The following is a 27365-nucleotide window of genomic DNA, read 5'->3' as shown; positions in this document are numbered from 1 at the left end:
CATACATCTTCATATTTTTAAGATAAATTGTGCATTTACTGTACAACTATTGCTACTTCATCATGTTTTAACATAAAGTAATAATTTCCTTGAGACAACACAACGTAAATGCAAGGAAAGAGACAAACGCACACTTTCAACGGCAGAAAGATGTGTTCCCCTTTTGCTACTCGAGCTCACACTGATGTCCATTAAAGTTTTAGCCGGAAACACTATCATAAATAGACTATAACTGTACGTAATTCAGTCAAAATGTCTTACAGAATATAATTTTAAATTCTTCAATGTTATCGGAGTGAAGAAAATAATCGATAAAGTAAAGAGAAGTACTATGACTACTAGTATCTGGTTATTTTAATCGAATTTCTTAATTTCATCCTTGACAGGAACGCATCAATAGTATTATACAGGATGTTAAAAAGTATCCAATATTTTGGGAGGTGATAGTATGCATCAAAACAAGGAAAAAAAGTCTAATAAACATGGGTCCTACAACACATAAGTCCTGAGATCTGAACACTTGTTCATAGGAGGTGCTCAATGCGACGTCAATTTGTGGCAATGCATTTCTCTGCCCTACAATACAGCAGACTATCAGATAATCATACCGTACAGTAGTTGACACCCCTGGCATGGAATAATGATACGTCGCAAGGAATATTGAAAACAAAAGTTTGGTTGCGGATATGAGTGAGGTTCAGCAGAGTTGGTGTTGTGAATTTTCGTAATCACCATGTTTGGGCTGATGAAAATTCCCATTCAGTTGAAATAAGGCATCAGCACCGATTCTCAATCAACGTATGGGCAGGCTTTCTTGGCGATATATTAAGGGCCATACGTGCTCCCACAGAGATTAACTGGGGCTCGTTATCAGGACTTTCTTATTAACGTATTGCCTATCTTGCTGGAGTATGTGCCATGTCAGCAAAGACTATAGATGTGGTTCATGTATGATGGCACACCAGCACATTTTTTCCGCAATGAGCGTGAATACTTGACGCTGACATTTCAGGACCGCTGGATTGATTGGGGAGGCCCCAAACCTTGGCCTGCTCTTTCCCCAAACCTAAATCCCCTAGACTTTTGGTTATAAAGAACAACCAGGTCAATTTCAAAGAGTGCGTGATCCCTTACATCGAAGGGCAGAGGAACTGCCATAAACGGACATCACATTGAAGAAGAAGTGTTCAGATCTCAGGAAGTATGTGTTGTAGGACCCATGTTTATTCGACATTTTTTCCTATTTTGTTGCATACTAGCACCTCCTGAAATATTGGATACTTTTTAACACCCTGTATAGTACTAATGTCATAAAGGGAAAACTATTCCAGCGTACGACGTCCAGAAATACGGAACTACATCGTATACCATGTTCTTCATATACGGTAAACTACTGCATCGCATGACATTCTCCAGAAACGTTAAATATTACATCACACCACCTTCTCAATAAAAGGCAAAACACTGCACCGTATTGTCTTCCATATAGCCTACAAGAATAACTACGACACGTACTATCTTTTTCAAGAAATATATTTCCTGGAATCCATGCCAGGAACGTTGTACGAAAGAAGTAACCATAGTCATACCGAGGGATGGGAAACAGTCACTCTCAGAGACCTTAGCTTCTCCCGCTACAGTTCTTATACGTAGATACTCATACTGACTACTTTGTTTACAATAGGAGTTTCCCACCCCTGATCATGCCTATATCCGAGTACATTGCTGCAGAAGAATGGAAGGAAAAATCCTTTGATTTATTTATGGAAAATTCTCTCATTCTACTATAAACTTACATTTTAATCAATGCCGAGGAATGTAGGTACGTAGTATTAGTGTCATAACATGATTATCTTGTACAAGAAGCCGTGCGAGTTCATAGGATGTAGTTCCTACTTGACTATTAGATGAATAAAATAGTACAACTGGGATACAGACACCTGGGAGGTCAAAACAGAGTCGAGCTTATTCCAGTCATCTCTTATGCTAGTCCATCCTCCTGAATAATAAAAAACGGAGCAATTAACTTTCACATACTTTCTCATTTCGTTTCACAAGAGAGCAGTAACGTCGACACTATTTCTAATTGTAGAGAGATCGATAAAACAGAATCAAATCTTAAACCGGAAAAGAATATGAAAAAAAATGTGAGTTGGGTAATGAATTTGTTAAACAACTCTACATCAACACTGGTAGACTAATTAATAATCTAAAAATTCGAAGTACTGTACTTCAATAGTAAGATAAAACTTAAATTGCTCACTTATAAAATACATAGTCATAATACTATATATTCATTCATACATACTGTATATAAGTTTCCGCCCCAGGAAGGTCTTTCACTGCAAACCAGTGTTCTCCAATCTTTTCCACTTTGTGCCTTTCTCTTAGTTTCCGCATATGATCCATGTATATTAATATCTGTCATCTGATATCTTCTTCCGTTCACCATTCTTTCCAGTGTATCCTTCAATACTATACAGTATATATGAAACATAATAAATTTAACTTTTATCTCTTAACATGTTACAGTAAGTGGTGGTCACATATTAAACATTTTCTATTTACCAGAAGTTTTGTTAACAGTACTGATCGGCAAGATTAAAATCTTCCTCATGGGTTGCTGATAGAAGATAATGATTAACTGAAGGAATGACTGTAAGAAATCAGGAAGGATACAAGATTATCTGAGGAGCTTGGTATCAAAGTTGGACAACTCCACTCTTGCTTTCTTTTACTGGAGATGCGAAAAACTAGATCCTTGGAAACCATTGTCACCGTTATACGTACATTTTTTTTTAACATTCTCATGGGTCATAGAAATATTTTTTCAATCTCAAAATCTCGAAATTTAAGTTTAAAAAGTGGAGTTGTCCATCTCTGAAACTAAGTCATGGAGTTGTCTGTTTTTGAAACCAAACATAGCCATAGTTAAAGTGAAATTGTTTAATTTACTTCAAGTCTTGTTGCTAATTGTTTTATTTGCTTGTTGAGTATCTTCCCCATATTTAATTTAAAGTTTCGATTTTTCAATATCTTTTGCGTTAATTCAGTTATTTAGAAGACGAATGGATGTACAAATTAACTTATTATTCTAAAGCCAATAGGAATTTCATTACTTTATTATATTAGGCGAAATTAGTTGTAAGCATTTTAATTAATTTCAGGTTCTCTGTCTAATCTCTCTAGATAATTCTGTGTTATACTGTACATTAAAATTTCTTCAAGTATCATTACTCTTCACTGTAACAATATCCCTCTCGGAGTAATATCAAGCACCCAAGATATCATTCTATTGATGTTTGAGTGTAAAGAGAATATATACGCATTTTTCAAGTTCTCTTGTGAACAGACACTAAATAATGTAAGAAAAAATAAATTGAAAATTCCTAACTTTGCAGGCAGCACGGTATGTTTCCTCGTCTCTCTCTCTCTCTCTCTCTCTCTCTCTCGCAGATTTATGATCTCAATATTTAATGCCGACTCAATTCAACAGTGCAAAGTAATCACTTCAAGTCATTTCTCTGCGTTACGTAGAAACTAGCACAGAAACACGTCAGACAGCAACAGTATTTTAATTTCAAAAGTTCTTTCTTTTTGTACTAGCAGCTCACATTTCACATGAGCTGTAATACTGTCTTCTTGAATCGGATATTCGTACCAACTGAGAGATTGTGTAATATCGGTGGAATCGCTGATGGCGACATGGCGTTTTGGCGATATCAGACATGGGATTGACCACAACTTTGCTGAAATTCGTTTTACAGTTGGGGAAAAAATCGTAAAAGATCTCATTTAGATAAATTCAGTCCCGGCGGGAATTGAACCCACACCCAAGCGAAGTCTTGAGTCACGTACCTGTCGTTACACCTCACAAGCAAACATTCTCATGGGAACAGATAAAGTTATTTTTTTTCTTTCACCACGTTAATAATGTCAAAACAAGTGCTTATACAAACTTTGGCCACTCAAGAGCAATTAAGAGGTGTTCCAGAAGTAAGTTTCCCCGGCCCGTTTACAGAAAGAAAAAAGCAATTTCATGAAAAGATTCATTGGAACAGATACAGCAATTGTTGAGCTATTTTACAACATATTATTCACTGGAAATGAGACGTTTATCATAACATGAGGTCAACATTTGTATCCATGTGTCATAGAAGTCTGCCACCTGAGATCGGAACCAGTGTGTGACAGCTGTCTCTGTTGATCCCAAGGTATGAGAAATGTCTCATTCTCGGTGCGGAATACGTTGAAAAATAGCTCAACAATTGTTGTATCTGTTCCAATAAATTTTTTCATGAAATTGTGTTTTCTTTTTGTAAACGGCCTCAGGGAAACTTTTTTCCTGGAGTGCCCTCGTAATTACGTTCGAGTATCCAAAATTTGTATAAGCACTTAGGTATTTTGGTATTACACCGTATCAAAACAGAGTAAGTGCTCTTCAGGTCATATACTTATTAGCCTTAATGATGGAACCTGTATGCAGTTGGGAAACATTGGAGATATTTAATTCCAGAACAAGATGGAATACTCAAAACCTACTTCTGAACATAATAACTGTCTCATTAATTCATGCACAATGTCGCTGTTGGACACATACCAACCCAACCAACCAATCTTAGGAAGTAAAAAATGAAACTTTATAGTAGTGGTGGTTGGATGTGAATTGAAGAACTGTGATTTTGTCGCTGTCATAAGTTTGTCACCAGTTCCGACTGTGACTGTATTTCGAAAATCACAGCTTCAGAAATCGCAATCTTCGACCGATGTGACATACAGCGATGACGACTAATGTACGTTTATGTGACAGCTCCAGACAACTGCAAACCACAAGATTCATATTAACTTCAAGAACAACATATTGCGAACTAATTAATTTTATCGTTCCATTCAAAAGGTTAACATCGGCAACTCTTTGATACTCGAAGTTACGTCCACACATTCGTAAACATTCTTGTGCGAATATACGCATATTTGTTAGATTCGACTTGGTAAGAAATACATTAAATAATGTTAAAATATTCAATTTTATGACATTAATTTAATATTAAAATTTGTTAATACATGTCAAATATAGTAGTAGTAGTTTTATTTTGCCTGGCAGAGTTAAGGCCATAAGGCCTTCTCTTCCATTCAACCAGGTTTCAATAATGTACATGAAATACAAAATTATGTGATAGATTATAAAACAACACATAAATAATATAAATAATAATAAATATAAATAATGTATAAACGTTTCGCCTTTTACGACATCATCAGATACAACTTGCTTCTATGATATGAAGGGTTCAGAACCATAATGGGCCAAGCGCCATTTACTAAAACGGTAGAAAACAAGGGTTAAAATGAAGTTATTACTATAATTCAATGGAAACATATAGCAAGTAAAATAAAGTATACACATTAAAACTAAATGATATGTCAATCTTCATTGAACTATGATATTCACTTAACTTTAAACCCTTGCTTCCTCCTTTTTTAATAAATGGCGCTTGTCCCACTATGACTCTGAACCCTTCATATCTAAAATACATGTATTATCAAATGTTAATATTAAATTTATAAGTCATAAGATTGAACATTTTAACATTATTTATTGTATTTAATAACTGACTTATCTGAAAATAAAAGCATGGTTTGTAAATTCTTGGCAATACTTACGACACCGGTATATCAATTCGCAGAAGAGTGACGAACATAAACATCTGTCAGATAGTGGTGAGAAATATTCGCAATCGCCAAGAATCACTTGAACACAAAAATCACAATGACGAAATCGCTATTATCTGTCACAGCGATTTTTCTGGAGCTGTCACAGTTCGGAGCTGTAACGGTGAAACGCTGTGAAATTCCACGTCTATAATATAGGGTACCTACATTTAGGTATATTATACGGAGTGTTTGCGAGGTGGTTTTACAAACTTTCAGGGATGATGGGGAAGGGCACAAGTATCAATTTGAGATAAGGAACCCTGGTCCGGAAATGACCGAGTCGAAAGTTACAAGCAAAAATAGTTCTGTGGAAATGAAATAATTTTATTCCTCTGTACATCTTATTTATGTGTATTTATCTGTACATCTTACACATACTGTATTCATCTGACGTTGTTTACGTTGTCTACTTACAGTATTCCATTCAGTGCGCTGTCTGAGGGATGGGGACAGGAAACTACACTAAAGCAATACAGATAGCATAATTTGTAACGGACATGGTCGGTCCTGATATGCACGTCTGTAGACAGCAGTGTATATGTACAAGTTGCAGTGTCCAGTCGATCAGTCCAAGTGAAATGGAGGAGTACATGAGAGCGGAATAAGCAGACCTAATTTTCGAATACGGATGAGCCAATGGGAACAGTAGACAAGCTCGCAGATTGTATCGGGGCAAGTACCCACGTAGGAGACATTCGGCCCATACCATCTTTCCACGACTGTTCCAAAGGTTAAGGGAAGGAGGGCACGTGGTGCCAAATTACAATTCCATTTCCACATAACTATTTTTGCTTATAAGTTTCGACTCAGTCATTTCTGGACCATGGTTCCTTATCTCAAATTGATACACGTGCCTTTCGCCATCATCCATGAAAGTTTGTAATACCAGTCATGATTCCATTCTCGTCTTTCGTTAACAGGCGTCAGTATGAAAATGATCGTTGAGACCCATAAGAGAAAAGTGTATGAATATGTCACTTGAAAATCTCACTCTTTCACAGATTTCAAGGTGTAGCGAAACCCACCGACGTACTAGTAGCAGACGAACAAATATAAAGCGTGAGTCAATGAAGCTAAGGCCAGTTTGCAAGAGACTGCGAGTCAGTTGATGAAATGCTGCTGGCATTAAAAATGAACTGGTCAATATTTTGAAATTAAGTAGGCTATGAGTTGTTCTGGTTTGCTCGCTTCCTGCGCGGCCTGTACTACAGAATGAACTGTCCATTTTCCCCTCCCTTCCAAGTAGGAGCGAACTTGTAGCGAGAGGTCGTAACAAAACTTCTGAAGATTGCCCGAGACGAGAACTTTCCCCATTGGCTGCCGGCAGAACCATTATGGAACCAGAATCAATAAAAACTCTCACCAACTTGGTCCATAACAGAGCCTGATCATCTCGCAGACAAGGCGGTGCGAAGCTGGGGATCGCGGGCTCACCTCCGTCCAGAGGTTCCAAGACAGCAACATGACTCAAATTCGATACTAGGTCACATTATAATGAATAATTATATTGACATAGATTTCTGATACTAGTGTCATCCTTTGCTGCGATAAGCGACTATGCACCTTTACAATATTTGGCATCTTATTTGAAGGGTTTGCGGGAAGAACGATGAGGGTCCATAAAATGAAATTTTTTAGTTAGAGGTGCCATCTATTGGATTAGCTATGTTGAGAACTAATAGAGGCTTACATCGCAGTCTAGTTCTAGTATATACAGTCACGAAGCTTGAGTTGTGAGGATGCTAGGAACAATAGACTGAGCCGGTACTATTTCGCATTGTCTGTAATGAGGCGATATTAGCGATCCTAGTGGTCAGCAACTATCTATGGATGCATATTTACTACGTATTGAGCTTCGTGACTGTATATACTAGACTGTGCTTACATGGTTATTACAAAATCTCCAGGTGCAATAAAAAATAAAAGTAAATAACATTACGCATACGAATTAGAGTAGAGTGTTTTAGAGTTTAAAATTCATTTTTCTCTAAAGTTTGTTATTTGGACCCTCATCGTTCTTTCCGCCAATCCTTCATTTGATTACACACTTTGAAATAATGTAATGAAATTCCTTCTGGGTAGCTCAGTTGGCAGCTGACTTACGATGCTCGCGAACCAACTTCATATCTCGGCGATGACGGAGTTCAATTTGTGGTGGACATAAACAAGATTCTAAGGGTGTTCCTCAACGTTCTCTGGTCTCTTTCTCGTCATCCCAACAATATACTGCACAATTTCCCTTTTATCTCAGTCTTCACTTCTATTTGCGTGACGCCGAATCGACCGCCCGTCATGGAGATTGTTCCTCTCAGTTTGTCTAAAGATTTATAGATGAAGTAGTGGTAGATTCTACACTAAAATTGGATTAAAAATACTTTGTGATCGCCAGATGTTATGTCCTGAGAGCAATGTTGCCGTACGTTTCACTCTTCCGGTATTTGATACTCGGGCGCAATCTGTCTGTGTGTTTCGAAACTTGACGAACGTAATGCTGCGAGAGAAAAATTACAAAAAGAAATACAGCTATTTAAAAAATTAAGTAATAACCGAACGAGTTGGCTCAAACGGTAACGTTTGAGACTCGCATTCGAAAGTCTCGGTTCAAATCTCGTGGTCGACCAATATGACTAGAGTTTTTCATGGTTTCTCGCAAGTACAAAGGCAAATGCCGGACTGGAAGTTTACTATGATTTATCGCCGCCTCAATCACCAATATCTTAAACATTAATCAAATTCTGAAATCAGTTACATGAACACAAGCCATTTACAACACATAACAATAGAAACAGGAACTCAACAGTAATAAAAACGATAATTTTGTAATTTGTTTATTTAAACATTTTATGCCATCCTAGCATTATAAACAGATTGTTACTACATCCAATATCGTTCATAACCGGCTTATTATGGCACGCGTGCCAATAATAGCAATGACGTATTCGCTATGACGTAATACTGCAACGCTTGGGCAAAAGAACACCCTGTAGCACGATTTCCTGTGGGGTAGTAGGCTTTTTGTACACTTGTTATGGAATGAGTTACAGGGCGAATGTGTTGCCCGGCTAAACCAGGTTTATCATTCGTCACAACATACTTTCCTCTCCAATCATCGAATCCATATATCGTACTTCACAGATCTACATGATATTCCTGAAGGTCATAAACACGCGATATGACCACAAATGTTAAAGCGTGTAACAAATAAATTTAACAAAAAGAAATAATAAATAATAGCAACGATAAATATAGATTTAACAATGAATTTAAACTACAGTAGTACCAACAATAACTAGGTACATAACAAAAAAGAAAAAAAAAACTCATTTAAGTGAATTGGGGACTGATACATTCCACACATAAGCCACACAGCAGACGAAATACAAATATGAAAAAGCATGGCTTTGTTTATAAGATGAACCGGCAGCAACGCTACTATGTCACAATTCAGAACGGACCGTGATTTGTCGTTGCCTTAGCAACCGTGGTAACTCAGTGTAAATATACTTCCGGTGCAATAACAAAATATTTTATCTAAATATACTCGTTGATCTACATAAGACGCAGTAGGGCAACCCAGATACTTTTTTTCCTCACGGTAACATGACGAATCATGTAGATCTGTGAAGTACGATATATGGATTTGATGATTGGAGAGGAAAGTATGTTGTGACGAATGATAAACCTGATTTAGCCGGGCAACACATTCGTCCCGCAATTCATTCTACAACAAATGCACAAAAAGCCTACTACCCCACAGGAAATCATGCTACAGGGCGTTCTTTAGCCTAAGCGTTCCGGTATTACGTCATAGCGAATACGTCATTGCTATCGGTATGGCATAGTTGCGCCCCGCGGTCAATTGGGAGGTCTAGGCATGGCATAGTTGCGCCCCGAAGAAATCAGGTAGCAGAATGGACATGGCATAGTTGCGCCTCAAAGAAATGAGGTAGCAAAATGGACATGGCATTGTTGCGCCCTATGGACATAGTTACACACGAAAGTGATTGTCATAAAATAAATAAATTACTTAAAATATTATAAGAATATCATAGTGGTAGCTGCATTGAAATCAGGTAGCATAATGGAGAGGGCATAGTACACACGTAAGTGATTGCCATAAAATACGGTACAGGGTTTCGCAAATCGAAACTTAAAACCATTGTGAATTATTAACTCTTTACCCTTTTCACTAAACATAACATTAATTTTAAATTAACCTCACTATACGCCACAGACGGTGTGGAAATCACTAATAAAAATGTCAAGATTGCTAAGGTCCCATATTCCAACGACTCGCTGATTTGAATATGTCAGTTAATAAAGAACTGCCAACTTCATAGTGTTCATTTTTGCGGTAGACTACCGATAATCACTGCATAAACAGTAGAAAAATAGTTAATAAAGTACAGCCAACTTCATGGTATTCATTTTAACGGTATCGATAATGAATATTAAATCGAATAAAAAATCAATAAGGTTGGTTGATTACGAGGCTCCAGTTCCCGTAATGTCTTTTTCTTGACCTATTTCATCGGGGCGCAACTATGCCATGCCCCTTTTCTCTACCCGATGGGAACGGGACGCAACAATGCCCACAAAACAGGGACCCTTTTTTATCTGCTGCATCTTACCTGACCGTGGGGCGCAACCATGCACTGCCCATTGCTATTATTGGCACGCGTGCCATAATAAGCCGATTACGAACGATATTGGATGTAGTAACAATCTGTTTATAATGCTAGGATGGCATAAAATGCTTTCAATAAACAAATTACAAAATTATCGTGTCATCTCTTAACGGCCTCTATATTTAAACGAAGCTTTAAAAATTAAATTTCAATTACAATTATCAACTCATTATATCTGAATACCGTCTGTAGTCTTAGAACATGTTAAACAAGGAATTAAAAAAAAAAAAAGCCGATTTTATAATCTCCAAATTACCGTTGTAGTTTAAATGGAACGTTAAATATCAGTTCAGAATTTTATTACCATCGTGGCTAAGTATTCCCTTTCATTCAGGACGAATGTTAACACAGAGTTTTAAATACTATATCATCACTGAATAGCGTTTGTAGCTGAGAAATGACGTGTGAAATACAAACAACTGTACTTTTACTAAAATTGTACGAGTAAATAGTTAACAAGGTCATTCGGCATTCCTATATTCTACCTGTCCATAAAGAAGAAAGTTGTGGTGTGTTCTTAACCATTATATGGAACCGGGATGTGTGTGGGTAGCAAACGACGTGAAAAAACTCTGGTCGACAAGTTTTACTAAAATGACTGCAGAAGTGCTATTGAAAACAACTGGGAACTGGCTACAAAATATTGGCATATAAATTTTTAGCGTATCCCCATTCCAGTTATTTACAGTATTCACAAACAATCCCTTATAGTTCGTATGCGCCGCTGCCACTGAAGAAAGCAGCACCAGGGGCCTAATATAAAACATATACTAGTTCTATCAACAACTCAGAATGTTTGTATCATAACATACATTGCATCGCGTTTTATAGAAACTCCGGCTACTAGTTGCAGATGAGAGCTGTAAAACACGACGAATATTTTATCTAATGATGTAGCTAAACCGGAGTCTTCGAAGAAAAACATAACAATGTCATTGGAGATCCCAACTTTTATAATTTCATTCGTGGAATTGCGTTTTTAACTACCATACCGATATCGAAACATATATGAAACAGATTTAATATAAGAAATGATTTAAAATAAATAAAATAAGCAATATTTTAGTTTGTTATATTATTTTCATTCGGAAAAACGACTGCGAGGTAATGACTCTATAAGGAAAAGAATTTCCTACATTAAATATTTAAGGCATGTGAAAGAGTTACATGAAACCAGAATAAATGAAAAACAAAAAGTATCTGCAAAAAATAGAATGAATTCATTTTCGAAACACGATATGCCGGAGAGCTGAGAAGGAATAAAACTACTGGAGACAGAAGGTTTATTAAAACATTACACTTGGTTTGAATGTAAGAAAACTAATTAATTATTTAACGCAAACAAATAAGTGATGTGTAGATTTGCGTCTGTTACGTAGTTCAACAGACGCTGACGAAGACACGATACCAGTGTCAAAACGATTCCATTCGTCATATAACAGTCTTTTTAACAATTTTAAGCTTTCAGTTTTTAAGAAAGTTTTATATTTTATAACTAGTATTAAAATAAATATCGAAAACAATGTAATAATAATAATAATAATAATAATAATAATAATAATAATAATAATAATAATAATAATATATTAAACAGAATGTATTATTAAGAAGCCAAATATTTTTGGACCACAAACAATTAAAACTATACTGGTATAGGCCTAGTGCCTATAAGTACAATAGAATATTCCACAAATATTGTTACTTTTATTTATCCATCAATATGTGAATAATCCTACCCTTGTATAAACTCTCTAAGTTACACTTACGTATGCACGCGTTTGTATCGCGTCATGTCGAAGTATAACTGAGTAACATTATTATTAAGTATATTGCAATATTGCAACGGTCTATGAATTATAATAAGCCCTTCCGAGTAGGTTATGTATATACTTCACTTCTGCATAGAAATGGACTCGTTCACATTGTTGAGTTTATCGGTTATGACCAGGGAAAGGATTTATATGTAAATACATATTTACTTATAAAGCTAATATAATTTATATTTTGCATTATCTTTATGTTTCACAATGTGTAGGGTTGAAAAATCCTACTTTTATTTTCCATATTTTTCCATATTTTAGAGTTTAGTACATATTTTCGTTAATTTCCATATATTTTCCATATTTCATATAAAACAGTCCATATTATATTAGGTTTAACAATAAAACAAAACAAAATTCCATTAACTTTTAAAAATACATTTCAACAATAGAGATTTAAACACATGTTCAGTAATCCCTTTAACATCAGAGTTATTTGAAAATTAGCAGTCCTATCAACAATGGGAAAGTAAGTTACAAAACTGTATTAATTTAATTTAAAATTTTTAACAGACTTCAGTTGTGCAGCTCAACAGTTAAATGCCAGTCAGAGTACACATAGGTTCAGTTTTGTAAATCATACTATAAAGACGGTAAATATGCCAAAAGTACGTCATTCAGTCAATTTAAAATCAAAACTAACAAGTTACATTTCAGAATTTAAAGAAGATGGTTTATCAACTGACAATAAAATATTATTTTGTAATTTGTGTCAGTGTGCAGTATCATCTACACAAAAGTTCCTGGTGCAACAACACATTACAACTAGTAAACATCAGGCCAACAAACAACTAAATTCCAAGCAGAGACAATTGTTTTTAACACAACCAACAACATCGAATGTAAGATCTGAGTTTAACATCGACCTGTGCCGTTCTCTCATCTCTGCTGATATTCCTCTCTACAAACTAAAGAATAAGGTCTTCAGGGAATTCCTTGAAAAATATACTCAACATACAATCCCGGATGAGTCAACACTTAGGAAGACGTATGCTCCATCCATCTACGATGAGACAATACAGAAGATAAGAGATGAAATTAAAGATAGTTCAATTTGGGTTTCCATTGATGAGACTCCCGACAAAGAAGGTAGACTTGTTGGTAATGTAGTTATCGGTTTGTTAAGTGAACAATATTCTGAACGAATTCTTTTACATTGTGATGTTCTAGAAAAGTGCAATAACAAAACTATAGTTAAACTGTTCAACGAAGCTATGGGTATCCTGTGGCCAAAGGGTATTATGTACGATAATGTGTTATTCTTTATTAGCGATGCTGCCCCTTATATGGTCAAAGCTGGACAAGCATTATCTGTTGTATATCCTAAATTGACTCATTTTACTTGTGTGGCGCATGCATTTCATCGTGTGGCAGAAGTGGTCAGAGACAATTTCCCTAAAGTAGATTTGTTGATTTCATCAGTGAAAAAAGTATTTCTCAAAGCTCCCAGTAGAGTTAACGTGTTGAAAGAAATGTACCCTGAAATTCCATTGCCACCAAAGCCAATTTTAACTAGATGGGGTACATGGCTAGAAGCAGTTGAATATTATGCCGAACATATAGACTCTATTAACAATGTTCTCCTTGCATTGGACTCTGAAGATGCAGTCTCAATTGATACTGCGAAAACAGTTACCTGTGACATAAGTGTGAAGAATGACTTAGCTCACATTCAGCATACATTTTCATGCATCATAAAAACGCTCAAAAGTCTCCAAAATAGGCACCTTTCACTATCTGAAAGTTTTGAAATTATAAATAGTACTGTGGAACAACTGAATCGTGGTAGAGGTAAAGTTGCAGATGCAGTAAGAGCTAAGGTGGACACTGTACTTTCAAAAAACCCTGGATATGAAGAACTACAAAAGGTTGTTGCTGTGATGAGTGGTGAATCAACAGTGAAGATTAACTTGGACTTATCCCCAGCAGACATTGTGAAATTGAATTATGTACCAGTTACTTCTTGTGACGTCGAACGCTCTTTTAGTCAGTATAAATCTATCCTCAGAGACAATAGAAGAAGATTCACTTTTCAGCACTTGAAAGAAATGTTTGTAACCTATTGTTATGGTAACAGACAATAAAAATTGTGTTTTGTTGAAACTACATTGGAAGATAAGGTACGTCCATTATATTTTTTGTTTAGTTTGATTAAAATGTACCAATATTTAACGTACATAGTCATTTTTTTATAATTTTAAGTCCATATTTAATTCCATATTTTGGTAAAAATCCATATTTAATTCCATATTTTGGTAAAAATAACTACATATATATTTACATATTTCATATATTTTTAGTCCATATAAATCCGTTCCCTGGTTATGACGTAAGCATTTCCATGATGAGTAGTGTGACTTCCGTTCCACCAAATCCTTTCTTTTTTTTGTTTTAACGAGGTCGAATATAAACGTTAGACGTCAAAATCCCTAAAAAATTAATATGTAATATCAATTAAATAAAAGGTTAATATAAACGTGCGATGAAGAAAATTATGTCTAAAATAGAGCTAGTGCTACAAGAGAGCAGAATAGAGAAGGGCTTCGACATACGTATGTTACATGTTAAAAAAAACCGATTGATTGAAACAAACAATAAAATAAATACAAAAATAAATGAATGAATGAACAAATAAATTAATAAATGAATGAATAAATAAATACATGAACAAATGAACAATTAAACAACAAATAAATCAATAAACATAATTAAGTAAATACGTAACATATGAAGAGAGGCAATTCAAATCTGAAGTGGCAGCGTTTACAGCTACAAACTCACTAGACCCCGGTTCGATTCCTGACAGGGAAACGGAGATTCCTGTCCTAAACAAGTATGTATGTGTATTGTTTCTTGTTTTGAGTTTATCCTGTGTTATCTTAGGTGATGGCATTTTGTCATTTTTATTTTTAAGTCTAAACATTACTTCTAAATGTACTTGCTTGGATGATGTAAATGCATATGTTTAAGTCTTAATTCTGCGCGGATCTACTTTTATTAAACACCTATTTTTTATTGATTTAAACGAGGGATTTAATCTCATTTACTTTATGATATATTTGTAGCTATGCTTCAGAATTAGAAATATATTTAGGATAAAAAGATATGAATAAGTATAAATAAACGAATAAACAGAAATTAAGTATTCAAATAAAGAATGTTAGTGAAATATGTAATTAAGACAATAAATACATAATGACGACTTCACAATTACGCATGTGCCAGAAAAAGCTTAGTTGTGATAAAATTTTAATACAATGTGACTCACTTAAACTGTCTATTTCCCCATAAAATTCAGCCATCGAGGGGTTATAAAACGGTAGCTAGAGCTGTTCCTCTGTGACATGACATGATATGGATTAAGCACTCAAAAACCCATACCATCGCAATGAGCGATCGCTCTTCTACAGATAAAAGTGTATAAATATTTTGAAATGCAGAGGTAAATGATGTGTACAATATCCTGACGAATTTATGTAATATCTGAAGCAGCATTACTCAAATAAGCTTCGAGATAGTTACGCCAGGGCTACCACTTTAAGCTCCCTGCACGCCAGAATCCTTCTTAAGTCTGATGATTCCTCATTTAATGATGTTGATTTGATATGACCTGAACTTCTGAAGTCATGGCTGTGGTCGAAGTTCCTTCATATTTGCATTTACAGTCTAATTAAAAATAATTGCGCTTCACGTATAGTTTGTAGTTTCTTTGTGGAGAAAGTTGGGCACTGGATGTTAAAAATATACCATAAAACCGCAGAATTGTAAAAAAAAAAAAGTGTTTTTTATAGAAATGTACAGCTGACTACCATTCCAAAAAGGGAGCTTCCATCTTTCATTTCAAATCAAAGCCAACGTCATATGAATCTGTCAAAATAATAATAATAATAATAATAATAATAATAATAATAATAATAATAATAATAATAATAATAATAATATAACAGTAAGGCACGCAAATGAAAACCGACTTGTCGACTTTGGGTCTCTATGGAATCTCGCGGCACGGATTATTATTATTATTATTATTATTATTATTATTACTATTATTATTATTATTATTATTATTATTATATTGCAACTGTGAAGTGAAATGTCTCAATTATGTAATAATAAAATACACCGTGATCACAAAATAAATTATTTCGGAATATGTATGATAAGAACTTTGTGTTAAATATTAACGTACCTTGTTAATATGTTTCGACCTATTTTCGGTCAACTTCGGAACTGGTCGTTGTTGGTCTTAGCGCCTCTTGTTTCCTGTGTGGGTGCGTTCGTAGTGTACAGTCAAAGAGTGTATGTGTTTTGAAATTGAGTTATGTGTTGAGAATATCGTTGGGGTGTGTTTTCGTGTGTCTGTATATTTCATATTGTTCTAGTGTGTTGAGTTTCTGGCTTTTTGGTTAGATGTGCAGTATTTCCATGTCTGTGTTGATGTCTCTATAGGTGTGGTTGGCATTTGTGATGTGTTCTTTGTAACGTGTTTGAAATGATCTGCCTGTCTGTCCTATGTAGAAGTTGTTTCAGGCGTTATATTTGAGTTTGTATACGCCTGTGTGGTTGTATTTGTTTGTTTGTGTTGTTTGTGTGTTGAGATGTTTTTGTAGAGTGTTATTTGTTCTGTATGCGATGTTGTAGTTTAATTTCTTGAATGAGGTTGCAATTTTATGTGTATTTTTGTTTTCGTATGTTAGTGTGATGTATTTTTTGTGTTCTTGCGTTTGTGTTGTATTCTTCTGTTTTTTGTGGTTTTGTTTTGTCTTACGTATTATTTTGTCTATTATATTGGGGTTGTATCAGTTTTCTTGTGCTATGTATTTTATTGTGTTTAGTTCTTCGTTGCAATCCTGTTGGTTCATTGGTATGTTGAGTAGTCTGTGTACCATTGTTCGGAATGCAGCTTGTTTGTGTTGTGTGGGGTGGTTGGATGTGTTGTGTATGTGTAATTTTGTGTTGTATTGTATTTATTAACATTCCATGGTATTGATACATGCTTACAGCTAGAATATGGAACAAGTCAAAAAACTTAATACTATTATAAAATCTTAATTTATAAACACAGTCTAGATGAAATATATATAGACGAGATTTACAATATAGTCTACTAGTACAACACAAAGTTTTAGTATCAATTTCATGAAAGGTTATTGAATGTCATGGATTCACCTACAGAATAGAAGGCGTGAGAAATTAGGTACTTCTTTAATTTGGCCCTAAATAATTTTATGTTTTGAGTTTCATTTTCTATATCGACAGTCAAGATGTAAAATAAATTATCCTTACAACTTCAAGTCTAAATAGCAAAATAATGAAGCAAGGTGTCATAGTCCTGTTTTTATTTTTTACTTAAAAGAGAATCCCTCAAAGTTCTGTTAAGATCAGGTACACGTCCAACGAAACTTCAGGATTAAGTATGGAAGGGAACCACCATCAAGACCAACAGGTTTTGTAGGGATCCGAACAAAGGCTTCATGAACACATTCAACATCCTCTTCACTTGTGCTTGGTCGGTCGGTGCCTATTTTATGCAAGACACTAGCAGTTTTCATAATTTTCTCTGCCATTCACAAATTGTTGGTCTTGTTGGTGGTCCACTTCCATATTTAGTCCTGAAATTTCATTATCTGAACTTCTCTTCAAGAACCAGGAAACACACTCTGCCTTCTGCTGTGGAGGAATCCCTCCTATTCTTCACACCTGAGAACCATCATAAGCACAGCTTGAAGAGATTCTCTTTTAAGTGTAAAAAAGCAGAACTGTGATACCTAGCTTCATTATTTTGTTATTTATAGTGGAAATTGTGAAGATAATTTGTGGACAGGCGTATATTTTCTAATTCAGAAAAATAATGTTCATCGTCTTATGTGGGAGCAAATTACAGAATTTGTTTTGGAAATTTTTTGAATAATAATCGAAGAATGTGAATTATAAACACAAAACAATTTTACTATTTTTTTTCAACGATTGCGCTTTTAACATAATCATACGGAATTTTTGCAGTTCATTTTTGTTCAGATAAGTCTAGTAATATAGTACAAAATATATATAAGTTCAATCATAAGACATATCTCTTTGCAAATGTTTATTTGCTATGAAGGTATTAAATATATATTAACGTTTTCGCCTTATTTGGCATCACCAGATATAATAAAATGCGTGATCTGAAACTTGAATAAATTAATAAACAAACAGTATAATATACATGATAAATGAATCTTCATGAGTTTTATGTATGAAGCTATATATAAGGTTGGTATAATTGATTTTAATACAAATACAAGTTTGAAAGAATTGAAAGTAATTGTGTATATATATATATATATATATATATATATATATAAAACTCATGTTACAGGTATACACAAAATTAAATGGTGAGCAATTGAAATATGCAAGTATCGGCGGTGTTAAAAACATCAATTAAAATTTGACTATGAATGAAAATGAAGAAATCATAGATTTAAAATTTGCAAAGGGTAAAATGTGTTAATATATTATACAATTAGTGTAATACTATGTTACAAATCTTGTGTTTTATGTTGACAATTAATCATTATCAAGAACATATGCTTGTGGTTTCTGCTGTGACGTACTGAAAATGTATACCTGTAACATGAGTTATATGTATATACAATTACTTTCAATTCTTTCAAACTTGTATTTGTATTAAAATCAATTATAACAACCTTATATATAGCTTCATACATAAAACTCATGAAGATTCATTTAGCCTATCATGTATATTATACTGTTTGTTTATCAATTTATTCAAGTTTCAGATCACGTATTTTATTATATCTGATGATTCCAAATAAGGCGAAAACGTTAATATATATTTAATACCTTCATAGCAAATAAACATTTGCAAAGGGAATATGTCTTATGATTGAACTTATATATATTTTGTACTATAATCATACGGAGTTTATGAATGGATATTCTAAAAGAAATCAATATCAGTTAATATTCGTTGCTGCAGAAATTCGCTTCTTGAAAGCAATTGTCTGCTATATAAAAACAGAAATTTAATTTAATTATAAACGTAGAACTGAATTGAAAACTGATATAACCACAGAATTTAAATACCATAAAAAGAATGGATTACTGAGACCAGTCATGTCAATTGATGCCCATAGGCGCAAGTGCGCGCTTTAGAGCTCAGGAGAGCCTGAGAGCTTTACAGCGGAAAGGAACGAGACAGAGAAAAGAGGCAGTATATGCCGCTTGGTCGAGCTATATACAGGGATGGTCAGCACTGATTCAATGGATAAAGGGAAGAGAACTTATTAAAACTGTATCCATGTTAATGTTTAGATTTGTCTGATAAGTATAAGTGCATTATAAGAATGTAAGTTTTAATTTTAATGCTAATTTTTCACAAGTTTGCTTTTTTATTCAAAAAAAATTTTTCTCAACTTTTCTTTTACAGTAAAGTAAAATTTTCAGATAGCCTACAGTATGTTTATTTTGTAGCCTTACAGATTCTGAAACAATGTTTTCGTAAATCTAATATAGGCCTATCGTAATTACGCATTACTGTAAATACATAGTATATTGAGAAATGTTATGGTCATAATTATTACACTGATCATACTGAAGATAGTGCATTAAAATTATGAAAATATTTGCATGGAAAATGTTTGTAAGGAAATGAATTAACAAAGCAACTACTGTTACATCATAAACAAAAGATATATGCCGATGTGTTGTAAAAAAAAGTCAGCTCTATAGTTTCAGCAGATTTCGAGAAAATAATTTAATATTCTGATGATAGGAAGTTGCGCACCAATATCACCTTAAAAGCATAATGCGATATAAGAGTTTTGTTATGTAATATTAGTTACAGGTAAAACATATACAGTACCTAGGTAAATTTGCTTTGTCCTATAATATTGTTTTGATTAGAGTATTGTTTACTTTTATAAGGCTAAAGATACCATCAATATCAATTCCAACTGACATGTCATACTCAATCTCTTTCTTTTGGACATCATTTTCTTTATGAATGATGTGTTTCATTCACTTAGTACAGTACAGTTGTACTACTATGGGATTTATGGGAATATTCCTTCTTAACTCTTTATTATGTTATTAACGTTTAAAACGCAACCGCAATATTAAGAAATTGATGTTAGTAGGCTACTTTTGTTTTGCAGATAATATATAAAATAGTTTGTACACCACTGTTTTCTTCAGGCTTATTCATGTATTATTATTATTATTACTATTATTATTGTTATTACTATTATTATTGTTATTATTATTATTATTATTATTATTATTATTATTATAACTATTTCTTACCAATGTTTATTATTGTCACACTAACATTACTTATCCAACTTTCATTATTTACTTTCATGTTGTTTTATGGTCTAGATATTAATGTAATAACTATGTAAGCAATTGTATTCAATTAGAATTAGAGTCTGGCTGGGCGGAAGAGAAGGCCTACTGTCCTTAACTCTACCAGATTAAATAAATAAATAAATAATTATTAAAATTATTATGTGTAATCCTTCCTCCTTCCATATCTAGCGCTTAATGCCCGCGCACGACGTCAAGGTCAGAAAAATGCGCTTGCTTTGACATCACTGACTTAGACCATACAAGTATATACATAGATCTACAGCTTGAGCTTGTATATTCAGGAATGGAACTATAAAAGCAACAAAGTACACAAGCAACCAGTTTCAACAGGTGTCACACGATGTTAGCTTGTACTCGAAAGTAGGGTGCGTATTTCAGTTTATTATAAATTATTGTTATTTTATATCGTAGATCACTGTTGCCCTGAGCATGGAGTTACGTTGTCATGACTTTAATTTCATTGCATGTTGCTGTATTTGTGGGGGGATCCTTTGTTCTTTGTTCGACGCTAACTGTAAATGCGATCTCTGTATAGAAATCAGCGACAGAGGAAAATAATTACAAAAACCTAAAATGAAACGTTAACTTTATACAGTGGGTTTAACTACGGAATAGTACTTAGGGGACCGGAGTTATATTCCAGAATAAAAATTTTCAAATTGATAATTAGTGAGAGATTTAGTCCATGTCTTCTTTTTATACATTTTTGTAAGTATAACATGTTCCATTACAGAAAGTAATACGTACTACATGTTGAGTTTTCTTTTGATAGAATATTTCTGACATTTCATTTATTCTAAAGTAATAATTCTTGTGTCTAACTATAATATTTACCTATTTACACTGTAGTCTGTTGTTCATTATACTTAATATAGTACAGTAAGTTTGTTTCATTAAGTATTAACTTATTTACAGTACTTTTCTGGACATTATTTCCATCTAACACAATTGATAAGCTTCTCTATAAAATTAACCTACTTGTAGTAATTATATTAATACGTTATTTGTTGTGTGATATAGTCTTATTGACAATTTATTTTCTATACATTATTTTTCCACTAATTCAGTTGGTATCCTTGAGTTTGAAATAACATGTTTACAAATTTTACATAGTCCGTCGACTTAACTCTGTGGTAGCGCTTCTGCCTCCAGACTAGCCGGCCCGGGTTCGATTTCCGGCGAGGACTAGAAGAGATGGCGGTGCATAACTTGTAATCACTAAATTGTGCACCAATTTGTTTGAATTAAATACCAAATTTCTCCGCAATGCATATGAAGAGAAGGCATATGTCACTGTTGATAGTGATACGTCCGTCGGATGGGGACGTTAAGTCTGGCGGCCCCCTTGGTGCTATTCCACAGGAGTAGACTACGTGTCGGCACCGAGTTTCCCCTTCTCCCTTCCTCATCTTCAACATCATTGTCACCCATTTCCTACACTACACTTATATATACATTCATCCCAGTATACGACATAAATACATCATGCATAATGTGGCCCGCCGAAGTGGTGTGCAACTTGAAAATGGGTCAATCCTGCCATCTATCCTCAGTATGCGGAACCCGAATCATGCAAATGAAGTGGTTAGGCATTAGACACACACATTTTTAAATAAGAGCCTGTGTTCGAGCATAAAATTCACCTATTTGCAGTCTTTTACTATTAATTATTTTTATATGGTACGAATATTATGCCTAAGTATGGAATTAAATTGTTTACATTAATTTACATTTTCAATGCCTACAATATGTAGGGTTACCAACCTATTTACAAAAAAATAATTGTTCTGCTTATTTTTATTTGTTATTTCACGACGCTTTATCAATTGCTAAGGTTATCTAACTTCTGAGTGAAATAAAGGTGATAATGCCAGAGAAATGAGTCCAGGACCTAGGGCCTAAAGTTATCCAGCATTTGCTCTTAGGCCTAATTGGTTGAGAAAAAACCTCAACCAGTTAACTTGTGCCAACCAGGAGTTGAACCCGGGCCCGATTGTTTCATGATCAGACGTGCTAACCGTTACTCCATAGCGGTAGACAGTTCTGCTTATTTTTCTATTCCCCGTGGTAACAGAATACAGTAGGCCTAATTACTGCAGAGTTTTAATAATTAATGTAGCGATGCTGTATCAATTGCTCAGTTATTTAACGTCAATGTACCTATTGATGGCTAAATAATGTTTTGGCGAGATAAGTCCGAATATTCGCCTAGAGACAACCCGACATTCACCTTAAAGCTGGAGAAGAACTTGGAAAATATCAAGCAGACAAACAGCCTCAAATAGGATTCGAACTAGCGCCCGAACGCAGCCTCACCTCGCAGCACTAATTCCGATCTCCAACTCCTAGACCACGCCGGTGAATAGAGTTATATTAATTTCTCATTACAATTCATGTACATCTTAATCCATTATAATTAATTTTTTCCACATGAAAGGTGGCGTTCATACGATTTCATTTGACTCTAGTAAGTGAAAGTCAGGAAGAAAAATCATTACACTCTGGCCGCTTTTCTCCAAGAAGACTCGCAGTATTAATTTGACAGAAGACCGATCGATCCCCGGAGTCATTCTTAATATTACGGAAAAGAAGGAAAGAAACCTTTTCTTCAACTGCGATCAAAATTGAGATTTTTCAATCAGTAGCCAATTGCTGTAACGCTGTACTTTAGCCCCACATCCATTGCATAGGATCTTTATCAATTCATTACATTATGACTACACTGCAATGGGAAGAGATTCGACGGAAAAATATCACATGCCGTGGAATAAGCTTGTAACTATTTTTAATTGGTTATTTCACGACCCTGTATCAACTAATAGGGGAATTTGGGGACAGCGGGAGATATTTGGAGAGATGAGACCGAGAATTCACATAGACATTTGTCTTACAGTTGGAAAAAATCTCGGAAAAATTCCGACCAGGTAATAATCAGTCTAAGTGGGAATCGAACCCGCGCTCGACTACAGCTACTGATCAGCAAGCAAACGCGCCTGCTCTCTGAGCTATCGCGGTGGCCTGTTATCATTTTCCAAGTGAAATGTGAATTCTGAGAACCACTTAAAATTCACAAGATTCCGGTATGTTACAGTTTTGCCATTGTTTTCTGTTCCAGCACATTTTTATAACGGTCAAGCCTACAGATGGCGACGATATATCCCATTCTTTTGGCTGAAACGGATTCCTAAACAATTTGGGGAGCACTGTGCACAAAAGTGGCGCAAGTGAAATTGTCTAAATTAATAATTCACACACAAAGGTAACCTATAATAATATATTTTCTTAAAATTCTGATATACTAGTGCATAAGGGGAATGCAAGGAGAACAAAGAGAATAACAAGGTGAATACAAAAAGAACAAGGGGAATATAAGAGGAATAAATATAATAGGAAAACCTTGGGAATACATGGATAAGGAGAATAAGAGGAGTACAAGGAGACAAAGGGGAATGTAAGAAGAAAAATGGAAATACGTTGAGAACAAGGAGAGTACAAGGAAAGCCATAGGAATGCAAGGAACAAGGAGAATAAGGAGAACATTGAGAATACAAGGAGATTAAATGGAATACAAGGAGATTAAATGGGATACAAGGGGAATACATGGAAAATAAAGGTAATGAAAAAAGAAACCTTATGATCTATATCTAAAATCGCAACGTGATAACGATGATTTTATAATTTTATAACGCCAGTCTTGCATTTTTTTAAATGAATAAGCTAGCCTTCATAACTTCAATTTATTTTCAACTTACAATTTTAATTGATATTTGATCCTTAAAGAATAGAAAGAACTTTTAGAAGAAACACGTCGATTCGCCTAAAGCCAAACAGAGATGATGATGATGATGATGATGATGATGATGATGATGATGATGATGATAACGATTATGATTGCATATGATTTATTTTAAAAAGTTCTTTTACCCAAGCATTCTGAATTGCCTGAAGCACAGAATATACGCGCAAGAATAAAAATTGATAGAAATTACGATACGTAACTGAGACAAGTTTACGCGAACTGAATACTAGAATGTAGAGCTGACAAATTATACAAAAACAAACTAACATGTATTAGTTATGGAAGGGGAGTTTATTTATTTATTTATTTATTTTTTATTTTACTTAGTTATTTAACGACGCTGTATCAACTACGAGGTATTTAGCGTCGATGGGATTGGTGATAGCGAGATGATATTTGGCGAGATGAGGTCGAGGATTCGCCATAGATTACCTGAGATTTGCCTTATGATTGGGGAAAACCAGGTAATCAGCCCAAGCGGAAATCGAACCCGCGCCCGAACGCAACTCCGGATCGGCGGGCAAGCGCCTTAGCCGACTGAGCTAAGAAGAGTAAATAAGTACTTAGTCTTCCATCGTCATTTCACTTCATCATTTCTGTATTATCATTGTATTAGTCTTTCTCTAAATTTTAGTAATCTTTATACTTTAAAAGGTGGCTAAATAATAAATAACTGATGTTTAGCCTTAGCAAATATGTCGCTGTTGCCCGCAGCCAGGTGCACGTGTGGAACATTAGATTGTCACACAAACAGAACATAACTAGTGGCGCTGCGGTCGCAGCCGAGATGGCAGGAAATTGTTATTTTCCACTCTCTGATTTCATTTAAACTTTATCAATAATCATTCACATGAAAAGACTGCTCGCGCGCTCCCGGGGCGGGCGGGTGGGCCCTAATTTGCAGACTCTGCGCGATAGTTTTTCTGTAACAATTGACAAACAACCTCAATAATCACATCAAAAAGTTACCGACTCGCTTGTTTCGCACTTTACCTATTGTTAATGCAGTTACCTGGCAACGCACATAAACAAAAGCGAAACGGAAATATGGAATGTTCAGCTGGAGACGCGAAGGTGTAATCATGTTAAAAAATTGAAATAAAATAAAAAACAAGTGTTCAACAGGCGAAAATGCACACGCTGTATAACAAGTGATACGTTTCCTGCAAAATATCAATTACAAAACCCCGCCATAACGTTTCAAGGGATTGTGACGTCATGCGAAACAAAGTAGAGTCGGTAACCACGGCAACGGGGATAGTGGAACAAACGGATTTTGAACGCGTGCCGAATTTGTTTTGTTTCACGGGCGCTTTTCTGAATCGTGAAGGCAGTTTCAGGAATTCCTTCTGCATGACTATAATGTACCTCTCTGACCACAGCAACGCTCAACACAGTCATATGTGAAAAACCTACCGTAGAAAAAGAGATTGGATGCCACCGGCGTAGCTCGTCGGCTAAAGTGCTTGCTTCCGATCTGGAGTTGCGCTTGGACGCGGGTTCGATTCCAGCTTGGGCTGATTACTTGGTCCATAATATTAAGAATGAATTTGTTCAAATTTTATATTATATTTTGGTATGTTCTGAAAGTGAATTTAAAAGCACATAGTCACAACTTATCGTCAAGAGAGTACACTTGACATGAGTAAGTTTGTAACTTTGATTCGTTTATACAGGGACATAATTTTATTTTTACTTCAATTTTTATTGTAACTGAGTTTTTGAATGTACTTCACTCCCACCCCCTCTACTAGTAAACTTCTAACCGTTCTCCACACAGAACCAAGGCCGCATATGCAGCCTTACGGTCATAGTAAACAGTACTGATTTACCGAGTATAATACCTTTCAGTAAATATGTTCGCGTTTTCCAGTGACAAAAGAGCCTTTCAATATTGAATTATACAGGGACATCATTTTATTTTTACTTCAATTTTTATTGTACCTGAGTTTTGGAATGTACTTCATTCCCACCCCTTCTACTAGTAAACTTCCAACCGTTCACGACACAGAGCCGAGGGCGCGTAAGCAGTACTGAGTTACTGAGTATAGTACGTTTCAGAAATATGTTCGCGTTTTCCAGTGACGAAAGAGCTTTCAATATTGAATCATATTTTCGTACGGGTACTATCGTCCGTTTCCCTATGTCGCATCCCGGTTTCCCCCACCTGCTTCTGTTCGCCCCTTTGTAAAGTCTAGTAGCTGGGCTATCTTAGCTCTTTTCTGAAAACATTAATTTCTGTTAGGAATTGGACGTCTACGCAATATTATTCAAGTGTTTAAAATAACTTAAATAAAAGGGCCTCCTTAAGTAATTAACTGTCACGTGATTTCCCCCCCCCCTTTCTACAACCCCGAACGGACAGTAGATAGCATGTCTGAGTAATTTTATCTTTTCGGATCGGGCAGAAGTGAAGATTGAATTTACAGTACGTAAGGTACTCTTTTATAGAGTAGGTACAGAATTATTTCAACATGAGTTACTCGTACGAAGGACGAAACTGGTAATTGGAATTAGGTACAATAGTCTATAGTGCGAAAATATACACTTTAGAACTGAAGTCTGTATCAAAATGAACGGCCACCATTTTCAAAAATGTGTTTAAATATCCATATTATAATTATTTTCCAATTTAACTTCATTCTCTATATAGTACGCTAATGTGCTGTGACAGTACAATATGCACTGCATAATTAATACTTCCGAATGAATAGCTCAATTCGTGTGTAAAACACTAAGTGTTAATACAGTACTGTATTTTGGTTAAACAAAAACCTAATGAAAATTATCAAACTCAAAATTGCGATATTTCCTAGTTTACATAAATGGATGAACTACTTTTCTTCCCTCCTATACCCAGTAAAGTGATTTGTATTTTACGCCAGTATCATCGAACTCCGTCGTGGAAAGGGTAGCAAACGGTGTTTCCTGTTTCAATCGTTAATAGAAAGGTATAGCCAGGTTAATATT

This window comes from Periplaneta americana, chromosome 15 (genome assembly GCF_040183065.1).
Source record: "Periplaneta americana isolate PAMFEO1 chromosome 15, P.americana_PAMFEO1_priV1, whole genome shotgun sequence".
NCBI lineage: Eukaryota > Metazoa > Arthropoda > Insecta > Blattodea > Blattidae > Periplaneta > Periplaneta americana.
This window is presented reverse-complemented; position numbering follows the sequence as displayed.